At 48.5% G+C, this 18,872-nt stretch overlaps 1 long non-coding RNA gene across 3 annotated transcripts; it reads left to right on the top strand.

Annotated features, from left to right (window-relative positions):
- The first annotated feature begins 273 nt into the window (after nt 1-273).
- On the top strand, nt 274-18,248 carry LOC121071307. Of its 3 annotated transcripts, XR_005820520.1 has the most exons (6): nt 274-617; nt 5,968-7,041; nt 8,916-8,998; nt 9,858-9,979; nt 17,655-17,742; nt 18,088-18,248. It is a non-coding gene; the product is annotated as an uncharacterized LOC121071307 (long non-coding RNA). The 3 variants fall into 3 exon arrangements; XR_005820518.1 differs by lacking the exon at nt 8,916-8,998; XR_005820519.1 differs by lacking the exon at nt 8,916-8,998 and having other exon boundaries at nt 274-685.
- Nucleotides 18,249-18,872: the final 624 nt, after the last annotated feature.

The raw sequence follows: 18,872 nt of genomic DNA, 5'->3' as shown, positions 1-18,872 counted from the left end.
GCATGTTCTCATATTGGAGGGAATTGTAAAGGTCTCCAACAACAGCTGCACGGAAGCTGGGGACGCTGCGTGCAACAAACACGGTGTCCCCTGAGAGCAGGGTACGGGCAGCAATGTTGTCCTTGGGGCTGAGAGCCCCTGGCAGGGGCATCTGACAGAGTTGAGGGTTTGCTCCTAGGAAGACCCCCAAAAAGTGTGGAGGGCAAAAGCAGCACCTGCTCCCCAAGGCCCCACACTAGCTTTCTGCTTGCCTTGGTGCACAGTGTATGGGGCCAGTGGCAATAACAGCAACCTTGAGCCCCCAGCATGGGGCAGCTCAGTATGTGTGCGCTGCTCCTGGCTTCCAATTGCCCTGGGCTGCCCCACCTGGGCTCCACCACTGGCCCCACCTGGGATCCCACCCACCTTGCCCATGAGCTGAGCTCCATTTAAGCTGCAGCCTGGGCCCCTCACCTGTTTGGAGACCTGCTGTAGGTGTGCCTGCTCTCTGATGGAACCCAGACCTGCGTGGCCCTGTCTTTTTGCCACCCTGGGCTCCAGACCTGGCTGGTCACCTTGCCTTGGCTGCTGATGCCATAGGGCTGCCAGCCCTCCTTGCGGTGCTGCTGGGTGTACAGGTTGGTGAGAACCCTGCTTGTGCTGTGGTAACTATAAGCCCCTGGTTCCTGACCTTGTTCTGTCTGAGGTGTGTTTCACTAAGAAGCTCTTGTTTTTTGGTTTATTGTTAGTCCAACTGATAGCTTGAATACTCTTGTACATGCTACTGAAAGATGGTGGAGAAAAAAGCATTTGGTCTTTTTGGGAAATTTTGGTCAGCTCTCATGAAATCTTTGTTGCAAAAGCCTACTTGTAATTTGGTATCTTTTTGTGTAGTCCAATTAAACTTTTATGATAAAAGCCCTCTTTCTGTGGTGTCACAAATAACTTGATGGCAGCTGTGATCCCTTGGGTGATATAAGTCTCCTTCTGGTTCCTGTGTCCCTTGGCTTCACTCCTGATGCGGAGACAAACACTTTGGTGAGAGACAAGGCAAGAAGCCTGGGGTTGGGCTTTGGGGGTACAGTGCAGGTTTGCATATACACAACACCCAGCTGGCTTTCTGTGCTGGTACAATTCTTACTGCTCCAATTCAATGGAGTTCTTGAAACCTGTCTTCTAGGTGTAAGAAACTGAGGTCTGCAGACCTCCAGGGCTTGAGACAACCAAACACCTCTATTTGGAGGGGGCACTGCTCCTTGCCGTGGTGCTCAGCCTGCTCCTGGTTGTGAGGGTTTTGCCTGGGGCTGCAAATAGCCCTGGCAGCTGCTTTTGTTGCAAGCATTTCATTAGGACCTGTTTTCCCCATAGTTTCAAAATAAAGGGAGTAAAATGCCTCCACCCAGCACTGTGGGCTGTGTTGTGCTGGCACCTGTGGCCCCCCCAGGTGTTGTTGCAGAGCAGCCGCTGAGCTGCCCAGGCAATGCCATGCTGCTTGTGGCGTGCTTCCTGTGCCTGGGACAGGCACGTGTGGTTTTCTTGCTCTTGTTTTTTCATCTGCTGCTTTTTAGGTCCAGAAGTAGGACAGAACACAGCTTTTCCTGACTCTGCCGGTGGGTGTTTCCAGCAGGCTGACAGCTAGGATAATTTTTCTATTACCTGTGTCTTGATGCAAATTGGAGCTGCAAGCCCAGAAGGGGCGAGGCTCCCTGGCGAGGGAGTAGCCTTTAAGAAGACTTCTGATAGCAGGGCTGGGCTGGTGACTAGCTCATCCACGCTCTCACTCGTCTCTGGGCCCTGGGGCTGGGAAGAAGACTGGAAAAACTGCGACATGGGCACTGAGAGCACGCAGCACTGAGAGCTGCGGGGGTTCTTCTGAACTTCAAGACTCAGAAAATGCCTGGGAAAAAATATGCCTGTGTGCATGGAAGTGAAAATCTTTTCCCTCCTGAGCATCCAGCATCACTGGTGTTTTATTTGGTGCTTTCTTTATGTAATGCACTTGGCACAGTGCTCTCTTGCTTCCCCATGGAGCTGGTGCTCACAAAAGGACGTGGCCAATGGTGTTCTGCTCCTGAAAAGTGTGAGTATGGAGCTGGGATAAATCTGTGCCCAGTGTTAGTGGTCCTGTGGGGTCGGGTGTCTCTGCACAGAAATGGAGATGGGCAAATGGGCATTGTAAAGTGCTGCAAATCCCCAAATGTTAGGCTTTGGCAGTCCATCATCCAGTGTTCAGGGAAACGAGCTGTCTTCTGGGACTATAGATAGAACTCTTACAGAACTATTAATAATTAACTATGCTATATTATTTACAGCATTTTTTACTCACCACACTTTGGAAGTACTTGGCTGGAAGTAAAAGTACTCTTGGTGTGACTAAAGTTATACTGGAGCTGGTGTGGGTGCACTTGCTGCAGCCCACTGAGTTTCCTGGTGGCACTTGACCTCTTTGAGCTGTGAAGTCATTTCGGAAAGTAGTTGTCAGGTTTCAGAGCTGTGCAGTGAACTCTGGCACTTGGACTGCTCTTCAGAGGGCTTCTCCTTCTGCTGACTCACATGTGATGAGGCCAATGCACTGGCTGGGCAATTGCACTGGAGCAAGAACTATTTTAAAACTGTGGGTGAGCTTGGTGGTGTAGCTGGCCATCTCAGTGCTTTCTGACTGTTGCTTCTACTGCTGGCTCTTCTCAGGAGACCGAATACTCAAATGAGATTTAATTATGGATGTTCCTACAAGGTCACGATGCAGAACTCCGCAGCCTCCAGGCGAAGGCAGGAGGCCCCAGACTTCCAGCAACACCTCTGGGAGACGTGAGCAGCCAGCAGCTCGCAGCCAGCTCCCCAGGGCTGGTGGGAGGATGCTGCCACTGCTGTTTCCAAGGGCTCTGAATATACATCATGGAGCCCACCAGCCATGTTCAGGATTTATATGGGTTCAGCAGCTCTTTCTAGAGTTCAGGGAGCAGAAATGATGCATTCAAAGCCTTTTAAAGTGGTTCTCAGGTGGGGATTATGGCTGCTTTTCTCTGCCCTGCCAAGGGAATGCTGGTTGCAGCTGCTTGTCAGGATGCTGAGCTGTTTAAGGTAAAAACCATTTCCAGCCCTGTGCTGTGACTGCGGAGGTAATTGTGGAGGAAGAGTTTGTCAGGCAGGAGAGGCTTTGGCTGCCTGAACTGGAGAGCTTGTCTAGCATCAGCTGCAGGAGCGTCGATCTGCCCGCTCCCCAGCACAGACCCTTCCTCCCCTTTGGAGGGGGGGACCAGCAGGCAGAAATCATGCAAAACCCCTCAGTGTGCGGGGAAGCGTGGTGTCTGCCTGCCTGGAGCGTGCTCACCACTGAGCTGCTGCAGGAAGCTTTTGTCATATAGACTGATGGAAGTGATTGCTGATATAGCTCATATAATGTCACCGCTCATCTTGTAGCGTGTAACTTACCTGGCTCCCCGTGTCTCCTGCCTGTGACGGTCCTCCTCCACCTTGCTGCGAGCGGTGCGTCCTCTGCTCTGCGTGCTGTGGCTCAGCTCTGCCACGTCTCGTGCCAGGATTTTTCTTCTTACTGCTTTTAACCCAAATGAGGAGGGTTGGAAGGAAAAAGTGGGGCCTTTGCAATTTGATGGAGCTGCAGGTGGCTCCCCGATGTGATGTTAGACACTTGTGTTTTCCCTATGCCTGGCCAAAGCAAGGCAGGAGATGGGGGGACGTGAGCCAGACACCCAGCGGTCCCCGCTGCCAGAGGACATCCCCGTAGGGTTCTGGGTTTGGTTCTGGGTTTCCTTCTCCCAGTTCCTCCAGTTGGGTGCTGCCCTGATTGCTGGTGCAGTTTGGATAGAGAACTGGTTTTAGGTTCCTTATCTCAGTGAGTAAAGAACAAGTATCTGTTAATGGAAAGGAGAGACTTTTGTCATAACGGGCTGCTTCTGCACCCCTGGGTTGTACAAAAAGCCCCCCATGGAGGACCTGAAGGCCACTAGAGCATCTTTACTTTCCAGGTTGGGGCACTTGTAGTTGGAAATACTTTCTTTGGCCTCATTTTTAGGCATACAAAAGTCTTGTCCTTACAGCTTGCTACGTAACGTAATTCCGGCTGTCTTCAAAGAGATTTTAGCTGTAATGGAAATGAGGAAATAAATCGCCAATTTTATGCATTTTGTTTTTTATTACTGCCAAAGACTAGATGGAATAACTTGTATCATGACATTACCCATATGTTGTGTGGTCACTGCTGACCTCAAGTCTATATAGATAATAGCTGTTATAAAATTCCAAAAGTACTTTATAGCCTTAATATTATATTCCTCTAACAGGAATATTTCAAACTTCACAGTAATAAGTGTTTGGTTTTAAGTATTACTTTCTTTAATGGCAAATGTTTTATAACTAAGGTCCAGGATGAAGCTACACTGTTGAGAAAGTGCTGGTACATGATTTTCCACAGAAGACCTTTAGGGTATTCTTCCTCTTTAAAAAAAAAAAAGTCATTCCAGGGAGCTGAAATCTTATTTTAGACAGCAAGTAGAGGAGTGACCCTGCAGCAGATGGCACAAGAACACGCTGCCTGCTGCTGAAGATTTACAGCGCATCCAAAGCACAGCAATAGAAAATGTTTGTAGCTGTCTCTGATTTAAGCTTGATGTGTTGTCTCTGAACTTCTCAAGACTTCAATGCTTTTTGTTTCACAGCGTTTGAAACAAATAGCTGTAATAATCTCTCATGAAGGAGACAGTAGAACCGCCACAAGGCATTTAGGTGGGCTGGAGAAATGGTCATTAATGCTAAAGGTCCTTGGTGTTAAACGAGGCCTTCAATCTGTATTTCTTGAACCCAGGGAGTGACCTGACAGACTTATTGGGTTTCTGCTTTGTGGGGGCAGGAGGAAGGAGGCTGTGTCTTTCCTTGCCCCCTTCTTCCTCCCCCCAGCATGCTATCAAATGCAGTGCAAGGCAGAGGTGGTGGTCAGCGTGCTGAATGAGGGGATTTAAGTAAGGTCAGTGGTCACGGGCCCTGGCCTGCGAGTGTCCAGCCCTGCTTGAGCTTGGTCGGTGCCAAATGTCACAAGCTGCCCTGGTGCTTCCCCCTGGGTGTCTGGAGTAGGGAGGGAATGGTTGAGGTGAAGAACAGACAGTCTGATGTGAGATCGTTTGATTGTGAGCTGGATGCAGTTATAAGAGTGGTCTAGCAAAGCAGACCCACAACTGAGAAGATTGTTTTATTTTTAGATATTACGAAGTTTTGAAGGCAGCGAGGGGCCATGCACTCTGAATGCAGTCCAAGAGCACGTTTACCCTCCCAGAGCAATGATATCGCATTTCCTCGTATTAGCTTATGTTTGTGTTCTTCACTAAAATGCTCTTGGCTTTTTAGTGAGCAATAGGTTCAGACAAACTGCAGTGCAGAGGTGCAGTGGCACCACGTGTGCATGTGAGTGAGCTCCACCCCAGCCGAGGGAGCACTGGGGCTGGTGGCTGGGCATGTGTCCAGCTGTGTTGTGCAGCTGGCACCTGAGACCTTCCAGCTGCATCAATTTTTTTCAGATATTCTGAAAGTTTTACCCAGAGTTCTTTTCCATTAATAAAAATGGAGGGGAATACGTGGCAGGAGGTTAAACGTTTCAAATCACGACCAAAGTGGTATGAAAAATTCCCTGTGTTGCTCAAAGGTAACACCATTTCTGCAGAGAGTCACTGCAGTCACTAACCTATTTGAGCTCAGATATTTGCAATCATATTTTTTAATTAAAAAAACTAAGTTGAGAGGATTACATGACTTAGGGAAAAAAAAGCACTGGAGCTAGAGTATTAAGTCATTATTATTAAAAAAAAATGAAGTATCGGTTAGAACTGTGAAGTCTGGTGGGGAAGAAGAAAGGGTGATGGTGTATATAATGTATTTTTTTAAAGGAAAAAAAAAGCATCCTTGTTATCATCACTCCAGCCTAATCGTTTTCAAGTGCATATATTTTTGATTTAGCTGTTTACATATTTTTTTTGGCAGATTTAGCCGTGTGCCATGAAAACACACCAGGCACTGCCCTCCTGCTCCCAGCTGCACCACTCAAAGCAGCGGCCGGCTCCAGTGCTGGGGCATGGGGCGGATCGCTCCCTCCTCTGCCTGCACCGATGGGGTGAGGTTCCTGCTGCCTTCGCTGTGCTGGCTGGAGGGGGGCTTTTAAAACAATCCCCCTAAGGACACGACTGCGCTCCAAATGCAGACCTCTCTGGTCTCCTGGTGATGGTCTCTGCAGAGCCTGGTGGCCGCTCCTCTCCTGGTGAGCACCCACAGCTGGCCTCCTGCTGCAGACCTGCACCAGTGAGTGTCTCCTGCTCCTCCTGCCCAGCTGCTTGCTGGTGCTCCTCGAGGAGTCGTGGGGGGGTTCCTGTTAAAACACGGTCAGGTTGAGTGACCCCAAAGCATGAGAAATGGAAGAAAAACCACCACCTCATCAGTGGTGGACTGGGAACTTTATAGCACTGAATTTTTGAGGAGTATGACAAGAATTTGACTAAGAGCACTTGACAAAGAGTCCGGTTTGAAGCCCTGCCGCAGTGCTTGTCTGCTCTGGAGAGTGGCACTGGGGGTCAGTGGTGCCACAGGAGGGTTTTGTGCTCCTGTTAACAGATCACAGGGACTTGGAAAAAGCTGCTGGGAGTACATGAGGGACTGTTCTATAATTTGTCAGCCGGTGGCTGGTGGTGGCTAAGGCTGTCCTGCCCAAGCTCACCAGAGACCCGGCTGGCCATAAAGATGCACTGAGAACCCGCCTGCTGCTGCTCCGGGAGAGTGTCCTGTGGTCAACGAATGTACAGCTGAAACCTGAATTTTTTAATTTTTTTCTTCCTGTTGCTCCTCCTTTTAAGGAGGAAGACTACGTTTTCCATTTTGCAATGTAGGTATTTTATTGACTCAAGAGCCAGTGCTGGGAATAGCCAACGTCTGTGTGTGTACATCATACACCTTTGTGTATTCCCACATGAGATTCCCACAGGAGAAATTTTGCAATGTAGAAAAATGGAGTGTAAAATAGACTGGGAGCTCAGCAGAGTTGAGCCTAAACAAGCTGCTCTACAGGTAGGTGGCTAAAACATTAAGTTCAGTCAAGCTTATCATGTTAGCCCTTACTGTTGTCTGGGTTAGTACACTGTTATGTCCCCATGTATGTGTTTCTTAAGATGTGTACATACATATACTGTGAGTTAGTTCCAAGATAAATTAGCATAAACTGAAAAACTGCGGCTTCAGGCAAATAGAGAGCTAGGGAAATATTTAGAATAACTAAACAGTGCAAATAGCACGAATATGATGAGAATTAACAAACTTTCTGCATACCAAAGCAAACATATTATCTTACTAATGAGGCTTAAGCACCGAATCCTGTCTGCATGTACTTACATGCATGTGTCCATGAAGGTTCGCAGGGTGCTTATTAGGAGACATTTCTTCTCAGAAAGAGTAGTCAGGCATTGGGACGGGTTGCCCAGGGAGGTGGTGGAGTCACCGTCCCTGGGGGTGCTCAAGGAGAGGTTGGACATGGTGCTTAGGGACATGGTTTAGTGGGTGACATTGGTGGTAGGGGGATGGTTGGACCAGATGATCTTGGGGGGCTTTTCTAACCTGAATGATTCTATGTTCATAGAGGTTCATGGGGCCATGACAGCCTTGGGTCAGAAACCCCTGCTGTTTCAACCACGCTTCCCTGGCGTAGCTCTGCGTGGGGCCTGGGCACTGGGCTGGCGCGTACGCGGGGCAGGGGATGCCAGGGATGGGCACGGGGCAGCTCCACATGGGGGCCTGGGGTGAGGAACTTGCCCGCAGGGCTGGGCAGAGGCAGCAGGTACCAGCCTTGCCGTGCCCTGCCTGCTCGGCCGGGGGCAGCTCGCTGCAGGCCAGGCCGGCGCTGGGATCGGCAGCAGCGCCTTGCTGCAGTGCTTACGGTCCTCTCTGGTACGCACCGTACCTGGCTTCCCTCCTGAAGCTTCCCGTGCCCCTCTCCTGCCTCTCTCTAAGCACGGAACAGTTTGTCCCCAGGGCTGCCTCTTGCACTGCCTGCGTGCATTTAGGGCACTTTCTCCAGCAAACTCTTCTCCAGCTGCTTCCTGCACCATCCGCAGGTTCTCCTCATCTGGTTGAAATGAGGGCACTGAGGAGCTAAATGCTACTTGTCTCTACCCCTGTAGAGAGTAAAATTGCCTTTTTCATGTTTGTTGCTTCTCTCTTCTCGTTGTCTTTGAGAGCCCTTGTTAAGCCACGATGTCTTAACGTTGGGAAAGAAATTGGCCCAGGAAATGAAAGGTCTTCACAGCAGAGGCCAGGGTCCCCATGTGCAAGGACAGACAGGTACCTGTGGTTTCAGGCTTTGACAACAGAGCCTCAGGGTGATTAATTCTGTGGGAAAGATTAACAAAATCTTTTACAAAATATTTATAGAGAAGAACAGGGTTTTAAAATCATATTCTCTTTCTCTACAAATGGAAAATGTTTCAGAGGAGAATACAGGATGAAGAGTAATGGCTTTAAACTAAGACAGTAGGTTTAAGGAATACATGTAAGGAGGAAATCCTTCCCTCTGCAGGCGGTGAGGCCCTGGCGCAGGCTGCCCCGAGGAGCTGTGGCTGCCCCATCCCTGGGGGTGCCCAAGGCCAGGCTGGATGGGGCTGGGGGCAGCCTGGGCTGGGGGCAGGGGGCCCTGCCCATGGCAGGGGGCTGGAGCCAGGTGGGCTCTGAGGTCCCTTCCAGCCCAAACCATCCTGTGGTTCTGTGGTCTCAGGCTGCTGAAGAAGACAACCTAACTGAGATGGGCTGGCTGCCTGAGCTTCGTGCTGGCATTGAAGTCCACTCCTGTTTCCCCAAAGCTGAACACAGACTGCCATGGCAGAGATGACTGCTGGCAGTCAGAGGATGAATTGTTCCCTTGATTATCTGTATCTTTATTTTTCAAACAACAGTCAGTTATTTGGCCTTTTCCCAAAGCAGGACAATTGCAGTATCTAACCACATGGAGCACTCAGAATCAGAAGATATGTTCCAGGTTTGTGTGACAAACAGTGAGGCACTGTTATTTGTGTTGCAGATTCAAGGCAACGAATTTGCATTTTCCCGTTCTTTGTAAATACAGTAGAAAAATAGGAAAAAAAAAATGGAGAGGGGAAAAGAAACCAAGCAGGGTGTGGAAGCAGACTGAGGCGCACATTACCAGCAGCACTGCAGACAATGACACTGTAAGAAATGCCTCTCCTCCCCAGCTGGATGAAGACCCACCTAATGCCACATTAGGTTTTGAGGTTTCAGGCTCTAACATGACATGCAACTGTGATGCTAAAACTAATCCTCTCCAGCTGTCCTTCTGCTGGTGTCACTACCTGCTAACAACCATGAGAGCTTGCATAGAGCAGGGCAACTTAGTGCTTTTTTCCTCTAAAAATTAAATTAACATCTTTGACATCTCAGCTTTTGGCAATGGTTTTTGGTCTGATGATTTTTGTTTACTGCATGCCATTGCAGTACAGCTCAGCCACTGCTTTTGCTTTCAGCTCACTGTTAAATTTGACCTTTTTTGGAGTAGGTGATGTCTGTGGGTGAGCTCCCAGCCTTGGCAGTGCAGGCTCTGGCAGCTCGCCCCACTGGTGGCTCTGTGGGCTGGTGGGGGGCTCAGGCCCCGCATTTCTATGGGGCAGGAACTGTGAGACCAAGTGGGGTTGCTTTGGGGGCTTTGGAAGCTCGTGGAGCTGCTGGGAGGGTCTGGGCTCCTTCCGAGAGCCTGCACAGTGGACAACCTGGCTTATCTTGGGCTGTCCCAAAGTCCTCCCTCAAAACCCATGTCTAGTCACAGCCCTGCTGTCTCAGTAATCCTTGGGGACACTTCTTAATTTGTTTGATTTTGGTTTTAGGCTGGAGCCCTGCCACAGCTGCTGGAATTACATATCTGGAAAGTGCAGCAGAAAAATTGACTTTGAATGTTTGAGAGGGAAGCAGATGCATCTCCTTCATTAAGGAAAGAGATGATTCAAAGGTGGGTAATACATTTAAATAACAATTGAAAGGAAGCACTGCCAAAACAGCAGGAGACCTTTGGGTAAAATTATACATGGAAAAATGTTTCCTGCCTGAAAGTGCAGATCTGCGTGAGTGGTCAGGGCTGGGTGCTGCAGGGAGCCCAAGGGCACCAGGCAGCTTAACCCCCAGAAATAACTTCTGCATATAGATTTTTCAGTTCTATATTGTTCCATTGAAGTTAATGATAATTGAGAATTTCTTTTTTCTGCCTAATGTACATTGGCCTCTCCACTCATTAAACCCAAAATCACACCACATCATTTAAAATTGTATCTAGAAATGATTTCCTCTCTCTGCTAAAGCCTCTGCTGAATGTCCACTATGTAGATCTGAAATTCAATTACCTCTCCCTGGCAGCTGGGGAGATGAGGGCTGAAGAGAGAGGAAACATTTTGTTCAAATTTATTGTGGAACTAAATCAATCTCCATATGAAAAGACTTATATCTTAGTTGATGTAGGCTGTTTTCAGCCCAGTATCAATAAATTGTAGGTCAATAAATGGAAAGCACTGAGCTGCTTTTTGGCCAAGCTCTGCCTTCTCTGAACCCTCCATTTCTGGTTTTCAGCACCACTGTTGCATAGGTTCAAATTTTTCTTTCTTGGCCTGAAATATCTCACCTACCAGTGCTGACCGAGCAGTTCCATTTCTGGTATCTGTGTTTGCTTTAAGGGATGACTCGGGAATTTGAGGCTGTGCTTGTGGACGATGGAGTGAGCATGGGGAAGGTGAGAAGTGGCTGTGCGTGGACGCTGCTGCTGGGGGTGTGCGCGCTTCTCCCCGCACTGGCACTGAACTTCGAGCCCTTGCCATGGGGACCACCCCAGACAAAGAATGAACAGTTTACCAGGCTTTCTGCTCCCAGTCACGGTGGTGGCAAGGCAGTGGAAGGCCTTTCTTGTGTCCCCAGCCCCAGGGGTACATGACCGAGGGGTTTGGGAGTGCCTCGGCCTGTGAGGGGCCTACTCCTGCACTCCCCTACATGCACAGACGATCAAAGACACATTCAGGCAAGCAGTGCCATGCTGACATCTGTTTCTCTGTAATAATCCCGCGCTATGTAATAATAAACCCACTCCAAATCCACCAGGAAGAAAGCCGCTTATTAATGCAGACAAGTGCACAGTCGTTGCCTTGTTCCTCTCTGCAGAACTTTAAGTGTTTTGAAGCCTGTCTCGTCAGCTGTTGAGAAGCAGACAGATTTGCATCCCTTGGCTTTCTGGCAGTGAGGCAGGGCAGCTCCTCCGCTGAGCACAGCCCTCAGGAGAACCTAGTGGGGGATGTAAGGCTTTAACCTGGGCCAACCGCTTGGTTCGCTTGAACTAGTGGGACACTTTAGTATATCAATAGTGAGTTTTTGAGTGCGTCTCCTACTTCGTATGTGTGAAATAATGCACGAAAGTCTGCGCAACCTAGTGAATAATTTATCATGGGCAGTTCAAGCGTGGGGCCAGGGCCTCCCACTCCCTACACCCCCGCCCTGGGACATAGAACAGCTCAGACGGGGCTCTCCTTTAAGGCCTTTCAGGTATTTTTAAGGTGCTGGTGTCACCAAAGGTGCCGGGGAATGGCTGGGCTCGGAGCCAGCTCCGGCTGCCTGCCCAGCATGGAGGTGTTGGTGCCTGTGGGAGATGCTGAAGTTTAATGGCTCGGGTTGTTAAATGCTGCCCTGGGAAGGGGGAAGAGCGGCCATCCCAGAGTTCTCTGTATTTTTTTCTCCTTAAGGCTTCAGAAACACGTTTGCCTGTAAAACCGCTCTGAGTTATGAAATCTGAACCCTCCATCAGACCAGAAGTCTGGGGCTCCTTTAACAAAACAAACCCCACAAACAAATGACAAAGCACCTGGAGAGGGTTTTGTTCTTTCTGAGGGTTTTGATCGGGAGTGCTGGAGCGGAGGCCCCTCGTGCCTGGCAGGACCCCGTGGAGCAAGCAGCGTGCTGAGTGCTTGTCACTGCTTCGCCGACCATTGCGGTGGGAACCCGCAGGAGAAAGGTGGGGGGGGGTGAGGTGGGGAAGTGGTACTGGGGTCCTGCTGTGCCCACCTGGGTGGCAGGGGGGTACCCATCCTGCTCCCACTCAAGGCAGATGCAGGGGGAGGCAGTGCTGGAGGCGGCTGACAGCTGGAGGATGCTGTAAGAGCTGTCCTGGGTGACGGCAGAGCCCTCTGGTAAGATAAAAACGCTGTGTGGCAGGAGCTGTGAGATCACAAGTGCAGCACAAATTCCACTTCTGCATGCAGGGCTTTCTCAAAATTGAGGCTTAGAGGCAGAAACACGGATCTGCAGTTCCCTTTGCAGGGCTCACTGGGTTTATCCCATTTAACCTTAAATTAGACTGAAGAATTGTGCCTTCTGCCCTCCTGGGGCATCATCCAGGAGCAGTCCTGGGCTGCTGCTGGCAGGAGGCGGCTCCCTGCAGAGGGACCTTTTCTCCAGCCTGGTGCTGGTGGTCCTGCGGCACTGCCTGCTCCATCTGAGTTTGCTTCAGGTGGGCACTGCCGTGCTGGTACCTGAGCACCCAGACCTCTTCGCCCAGCTCGCCAAGGCATCCAAAAAGCACATCGTGGGTCGATTTCCAGGAATTAACTAACTTTTCCATGGTTTAACCAAATAGCTATGATGCATGTGCTAAAATCTGAGGTCCTTATTTTCAGTGTAAGTGGTAAGGGTATGGGAAAGGAAGCAATAGTGCTAGAAAACTAGTTTTAGGGTATTGCTAAAATTTCCCCTCTTTATGAAAACCTGTGAATGTGCCAAAGGGCAAAGATGGAGCAACCCCAGTGTGTGCACTCAGACAATGAAGAACAGTCTGGAAATTACTGTCTGCATTACATTTCAGACAATTGCTAAATAAATTAAAGAGCTTAGAGAATAATGTAAATTATGTGGGGGGAAATAAATATCCCTTGCACGCACACTAAGCCTGTGCTAGAAAGCTGCAGCAGCACTAAGTGGATTTGTAGTGACTTTCTTCTAATGAAGTGAATTAGAGAAAAGCTGTTGAAGTCATTGGTGTTACTTTGATAAATCTGGTGTCCCTGAGAGCTTCGGGCAGGGTGATATATTGCGTATCTGTCAGACGGCTGGCCTGTCTCACCCCGAATCGCGGGCTGCTGAAGGTCCCGTTGGCCAAGGTTGGTGCTGGTGGGCTGGGAAGGTGCATCAAAGCTCCTCCAGAAAGTGAAGCATTCCCGTTTAGAGGAAACCTTGGATTTTTGATGTAATCATTTTTAATGCATTTGTACATTAAAATGCATGCCCTATCCTCTGAGGCAGTTGTGCGGTCAGTGTCACCCGCTGCCCTCCGGTGTTCCCTTAAGTGCGGTAGGTGTGACTTTTCCTTTGCAACTCCCTTTTCCCAGAGAATACTCCTTCATCCTCAAGGATGAAAACAATGCTTAAAAATAGTGGCCAAAGAAATAGCTAAAGGAAGTGGTTTAAAGTAGCATTTTTGTTGTTATAGATGGGTCTGGAAAAAGCTCTTCAGCCAGATGCTAAATCTCCAATTTAACTTGATGGGGTGAGGCCGCACAGGACTGGATTCAGGCACTAGCTTTGATACGGGCCCTTGGGTTACTTCCCTGGAGAGAGAATTTCTCAAGTCCCACGGGTCATGCCAGTAAGCCTAACTTTCCCTTTCCTTTTCCTTTTTTTCTTACATGGACTTGATATCCTTCATTTTTCTTAGCAAGTTGTAAATTATGGAGACTTCTGTCTCACTTTGGCCAGATGCATCTGGCCAGGGTACAGAGCCCTTCATGGGGTGGCTTTCCTGTGGGCATCCCGAATAGCCATCTCTGCTGGGAGCATCTTTCACGTGTTCAGGAGGATACCAGTGGTCTGTTTGCTGTGGGAAATGCTTACGGAAATCTAACAGACCTTGCTAGCTGTACACGGTTTCAAACATTCTGTCCTGCTAATAACAAAATGCAGGCGAGTTAAAAATGTAAAAACGGCCTGCACATATGGCTGTGCTAGTACAAAAAGACAAGCAGCTTGTAACATATGACACGGATGCTGTTTTATTTTATTGTAGAGAAAAACTTTTTCTAAATAGAAAAAGGGATGAATCATTCTTGTTGGATTCATCATAGTCTTTTATGTTCCAAATACTTACCTTCCCCACCATGGCTGCCTCAGGTTACATCAGGAATGTAAAGATTTTAAATGCCATTTTGTTGTCAGCTACTTGTTTTTATTTTAAAAATAGCCCTAGATGTCCTTACTATTCTGTGTAGGTGAATGGAAAACTGTAAATTCTGTGGTTGATTATGCAGATTGCTGTAACCTGATGAAAGTTGATTGTCTTGCTGCAGCAGCAGAATGGAGCAGGAAGGTTTGGAGTATTGCAATGCACGAGGAAGGATCCTGGGTGCACGTTACTGAGCAAGCATGACAGGGGCAGGTCTGGCAGTTGCATCTCTGATTTGTTTCTCCTCTTAAATCGGTGATTTTTTTGACTAACCTTGGCGAATTTCCATTCCTTATTTTGCCTGTCCTGGTGATAGTGCGCCTCGGGACTGTGATTTCTGTGGGCTCTGTGCACAGTGCTGAGGGCTGCGGGTACCCACAAGGACTCTGCCCACTCCCTGTGGTGCTTCTCGAATGGCTGCTGCATGACAGCATTTCCTTGCTGTTAGGTGTAGGACAATAGCAAACCTTTCAAACAGAGGTTGGTCACTATTCCAGCATGCCTGGAAGTGACGTGACATCTCTGTGGCCTGAGAGTTGAGTGACAAGGGCAGATCTGCGTGTGGGCTTGTGTCGCCGGCAGGGACTGACCTGGGCACATTTGCAGATGGCAAAGCAGGGCCTACATGGCCCCCCTTGGCAGGGCTTGGGAAGCTCTGAGGTGGGATAAAGGGTACAGAGGAGCGGCAGCAGGTATAGGAAACACCACCTGGGGCTGCTGGGGAGGAAGGCACACCCCAGGCAGCTCAACATCGATGTCCGTGGTGGGCGGTGAAAGAAGGGAAGAGCAACTGACAAATTAAATGGGATGGAAAATCTGATTAACGCGTATCTTTTCATGAAATAACTTCTTCCTGGTTTCAGAAGCACAGCAGATTACAGACAGCTGTTGCAGTAAATTGTCTCAACTGACTAAACGCAGAACCACGGGGAGGGCTGGTGCAGGGTGTGCTGGGGCTGTGGGACAGGCTGGTGCGGAATGGGGGCACGGGGGTGCGTGGGGAGCCGTGGCACAAATGGCAAAGGCTGGAGAGGATCCGTGATGCTTTAAGCCTGTGCGACCTGCCCAGTATTTATGATCTGGCCTCTAACGGCGTTTGTCATGCAGTGGTGTGCTGGGTGCAGATAGCAGCTGGCAGCCAAGCAGTGGGCACTGCTGCGCGGGCACGGAGCGCAGCGCGGGGCTGTGGGCTGACACCTTTCCCTCTTAGAGCCACGCGCTCGGGTGGGCTCTCTCTGGACAGTCTTGCTCCACCAGGTATTCGCAGCCATTTATTACTGTCTTTTTGATATGTGTCCTGCAATTCAGATGTGTATATAATGGGGATGATATACAGTTGTACTTCAGACTGAATGCGAGCCATCTGTCAAAAACAAAAGCTAAATTCTGTGTAATAAAAGCCACAAAATGATTGATATTTCACATTAAAGGGAGAGCTGAAAAAAGCAATTTTGTTTATGGGCAAACCTGTGTCTGGCACATTTTTCATGTCATATAAAGATGGAAATCTCACCTTATGGCTATAGATTGCAGCTATATTTCAGTCTTTATAATTGTGGACAGATATGCATGTGCTTCCACGTAAAGAGAGAGTTCTCCGTGTATTGCTGATAATGAGTCCATCTGAACACACCTTTTGCTGCTTCCCAAAGGTGCAGTATTTCCCATTTGCTGCCCTGAGAAGAATGTGCTTCTCCAGATAGACCAGTAATTTGATTGGTATGTGGAACTTCTTGCTACTGTCAGCTTACTTCTAATCAGTTCTGGGTATTTACAGATCCAGGGGATGGAGGCTAAGAAGGGAGCAGCTGGGCTGGGGAAGGGACAGGGGCAGCAGGTCATACATCCCCACCTTATATCAGAGCGTGCATGTGAAGTACTGAAGAGACAGCTCTGAGTACCTCTGAGCTGTGCAAAAGCTTTAATTATTGGCTAGAGTGTTTTGTAAACATTTTTTATGTGAAACCACAAAGCCACCCTGGAGCTGTCTGAGCGGCATCATCTCTGGAAGATGTGCCCACGTGTGCAGGGAGCCTCGGGCTGACTTCTGCATTGAACAGACAGCAGTCCTGGCAGGTCCCTGCTGCTTGTCACAGCACCCTCTGTGTGTTTCTGCTCCTCCTCATAAAGGATGGCCACGCTCTGACCCCACAGCTCCTCCTTGGGTAGCTCTGGCCTGGTGATAGGGCTGGAGTAAGGTTTCCTTACCTGCAGTGCAGGGCCAATGCATTCATCAGACAGGAGGGGAGGTGGATGCACTTCTCCTGCCCCTGAGCAATGGGCGCAGCCCTGGTAGGTTTGGATAGCATGTCTCTGCCTGGCTGCCACACGCAGCTGCTCCATGGGGCGTCCCACAGCCAGCGCATCTGCTCTCCTGGCAGCCTGGCTGGGGTCAGAGCATGCTGAAGTCAGCCCTGCTTGCGGCAGGGTTGGCCTAGGTGGGGCCTCCAGAGCTCCCTTCCCACCTGCACTACAATATACCTTCCGTTTAAGTGTGTTGCTTTCTCCTCCCTATCACCATCAGATAAAAACTCTAATGGCCACCCTTGTAAAAGTCAGCCAGCAAATACTGTCATAGAAGGAGTGATGTAAAATAAAATATTAAAATTTTTTCCCAAAAAGAAGTAAAAAAGGAAAATAATAAAGGCCAGAGATTGTAAGAATCAACACAAATTTCAGAAAGCTATATTAGAAATATATTAGAGCTGATTTGTAGCCATGAGTAGCAAGGTGAATATTTTAAGCATGAGGGTTCTTATTTACGTGTTTAGCAGTTTGAAGGCTTTTTTGATCTCTTTGTAAGTGTAAACAGTGTGATTGGAAGTTCAGAAACCCAGTTTGTTCTGGAAAAGATGATTCGATCTTCAGCAGGGAACCAGCCAGGAGACTGATCAGGAATGTGATGGTGTGTGAATCTGTACAGTGGTTGCATTGGCACCGTGGTGCAAGTTAGATGTTGCTAGAATACTTCAAGAGTTTTCTAAAAAGCTTCTGTGCAGACCAAGATGGGCAAAACGTTACTTTTGATGGCCAGTCCCACTGACTGTGCAGAAGAAGATAAATATTTTTTCCTCCTTGGTTTCAAGGGACATGCCTTCCATGTTCTGATATTAACCCATCCCCAAATCCTTTTATTTTCTTTGCCAGTTGTTTCAAATTTACTTCTTGTTAATGCTTTCCAAGAAACTTAAGTTACCTCTCTCTTACAACAACATTATGAAACCAAACCACAACTGTCCTGCACAGCAGCAGTATGCAAGCAGCACTACACTTGCAGTTGAACTCTGGATTTGTATGCGAGCAGCTTAGCAATGGGAAAACATCATAAGTAGGATTTTAATGTCTTCAGTGATATTAAACAAAAGACTGTTTCCAGGTGACCTTTACCTACTTCATAAGCAAGTCTCACTTTCTCTCACCTCTCTCCCCGTTCCCACAGAAGCGCTGTGTTAGCAAGGCACTGCGGCAGGAGGAGCGCTTTGTGATGAGGTGCAAGGTTTGATCTCTTCAGATTCACAAAGAGCTTGGTGAGAGAAAGTCCCTCTTCCCAGCACGAAATGTTAACCTTACAGGAGGAAACACAAGCCCTGCTGTGCCGTGGGTGGTGCATGGCACGCATGTGCCCGAGTTGGGCTCACTGGTGGGACGAAGCTGGGGCCCCAGCTCCTGCTGTGCAAGTGGAGTCATGGCCACTGGGGCTGGGGCACAGAGCATGGGATGTGGAAATTCCCATGGACCCCTCTACTGGGTCCATTGGGTTTGGAATCCAGCCCCTCTATTTGTTTTCAAATGTAAGTTTTTTTTTCCATGCTGACACCTCTTCTGGAACTCACCAAGCTGAAAATCCATTTTTATTTCTTTTGCTATTGAAGTTTAAAGAGGGAAATCCTGACCTTGTTCCAGCACATCCCGTTACCTAACTGGACATGCTTTGGCAGCCAGGGTGCTGCGCTTAGTGACCAGGCCAGCAATAGGAAATATTCCATCTCTCTTCAGGATTACAGCCTCCCAGACCAGGAAGAAATGGTACTTTAACTGGGCAAGAATGAGAGAAAAATAATGAGATGAACATGCCTGGAATTTACATTTAATAGAAATCCAACTGAAATTATTTCCCCATTTGTCTAGATGTGCTCTGGTCATTTTTCCAGCCATTGGGTGTTTTCTCAGTGGTGACTCTAACACAAAGCACGTTGAAGCTCAGCAGTGCTGCTCTGGCTGAATGGTTCTGCCACCAAAGAATGAAGATGTCTTTGGACTTTGTGAAATTAAGCAAAAAAAAAAGGCATGTTTTGGGGTTTGAAGTTTTGATATGTGAAGTTTTTCACTCAAACCATATGCTTTGAGGTTTAGTTCTTTGGACATCTGTACAAAAAGCTGCATCATTTCTGGAACTCAGTTTTCAAAGTGGTTGCCTTAGTTTTGATTGAAAAAAAAAACCACAACCAAACAAGAATCCCCAAAGCTACAAGTTTTATTGTAAAGGACTCTGTGGCAGATCCTACTGGGACCAGCTGATGTCTGTGGGGTGCTATACAGGGCCATTTTAATATCAAGAAGCCAGTGAAAGCACCTGCACTCTTCTGAGATTTTATTTAATCTCGAGGATGTTTCACACCATGTCTGTGTGCTCTCCCCACGGGCTGTGATGCTCTGA

The sequence above is a fragment of the Cygnus olor genome, chromosome 5 (genome assembly GCF_009769625.2).
Source record: "Cygnus olor isolate bCygOlo1 chromosome 5, bCygOlo1.pri.v2, whole genome shotgun sequence".
Classification (NCBI taxonomy): Eukaryota; Metazoa; Chordata; class Aves; order Anseriformes; family Anatidae; genus Cygnus; species Cygnus olor.
The sequence above is the reverse complement of the archived record's forward strand: the minus strand, read 5'-3'. Positions and strand labels throughout refer to the sequence as shown.